This window comes from Eurypyga helias, unplaced genomic scaffold (assembly GCF_000690775.1).
Source record: "Eurypyga helias isolate BGI_N326 unplaced genomic scaffold, ASM69077v1 scaffold8663, whole genome shotgun sequence".
Classification (NCBI taxonomy): Eukaryota; Metazoa; Chordata; class Aves; order Eurypygiformes; family Eurypygidae; genus Eurypyga; species Eurypyga helias.
Window position 1 is genome coordinate 36,075 of NW_010240504.1, and position 1,329 is coordinate 37,403.

The window sequence follows — 1,329 nt, forward strand, 5'->3', positions numbered from 1 at the left end:
CTGAAGAGCAAGGTCACCTATGGAAACTGCCGGGGTGAAAGGTTGGGGAAAAGACCTGGCAATGACCATGTGGTCGGCACTGCTTTACCCGGGATCAGATAGGAAGGACAAAGGGCCTGTTACCTGCTGTTTAGTCGTTCGCAGCCTTTGCCTTTCCTCCTGCAAATCCTTCCTAAAGGAGACACTATTATTTATTAGCCCTGTGCGCCATTAACAGCCCAAATTTAAGATAACCCCTTCTGTTGCACCGCGTTCAGTGGATATTTGATTCCTATTCAGGTGGGCGATAGCGTGTGTAAATATTTGGTGCCCCGCCGAGCACGGGTTGCTGTACAAGCTCCCGTGTCGGCTGGCTGAGGCCCCGGGGTCTGGCCTCCCCCGGCACGCTGCCTGCAGAGCAGAGGGGCTGCAGGCTGGCAGCGATCGGTGCCAGGAGCCAAATCCCCCTTCTCCATCTCCGGGATGGGGTTACGGTCTCCTTGAGGACTGCGGGGTATGGCTGGGTTTGTGAGGACCAAAATCCCTTGGATTCCCCAGTTTCTAGAAGCCCCAAGCAGTGTCCTGCTCCTCCCTGACTGCAAGGGGCTCCCGCTGCCGATGGCATCGCTCCCTGCCTGCTCCGCACCTCATCCCTGGGCAGGCTTTCTGCAGCTTTTGGAGCGCCAGCCAGCTCTCAAGTTGGGTTTTTAAAGTAGCATCAATGAAAATGCTGGGAATGTCTGTGGCTCTCCAGCATTTTTTACATTTCATGGGTTCTCCCATCCACTGCTTTGCGAAGTAGCTGGCGCTCCTCGCAGATGGGGAATTTTGACAAAAGGAAACTGTTTCTTTGTCTTCCAGACACTTTTTCTTGCAATTTTTGGGGGTATTTTTACCAGTTCTGGTGGAAAATGGAGTTTTGGCTGTGCCCTCGGGAAAGGCTGTATTCCTTCGTCTCCCCAGCTAGTTAAAGAAACGTCAGTGAAGTGTGAAGCAAGGTCGATGTTAGGGGACAACAATAAAACTTTGAGGCAGAGCTATTTAATTTCACTCTCTGTGTACACACACGCACACGCCTTTCCTGGCTCAGCCCATTGCCAGATCTATGTTAAGATTTTAAATAACCAAACTACATTGTCTCTTGGAGACTAAGGACAAAATAAGTGGATTTTTTCCCTCTCCCTTACCATGATGAAAAAAGAAAAATTAGAAGGCCATTTTCCCAAGCTTCTCAAAGGTTTTATTTGCGTGTTTTCCCCTTGACTTACCTTCAGTCAGAAATCAGGATAGCATAAACAGGAGCCAGAGCTCCCAGAGCAGGCTAGGAACAGGTGGGAAAACGTTAGGGAA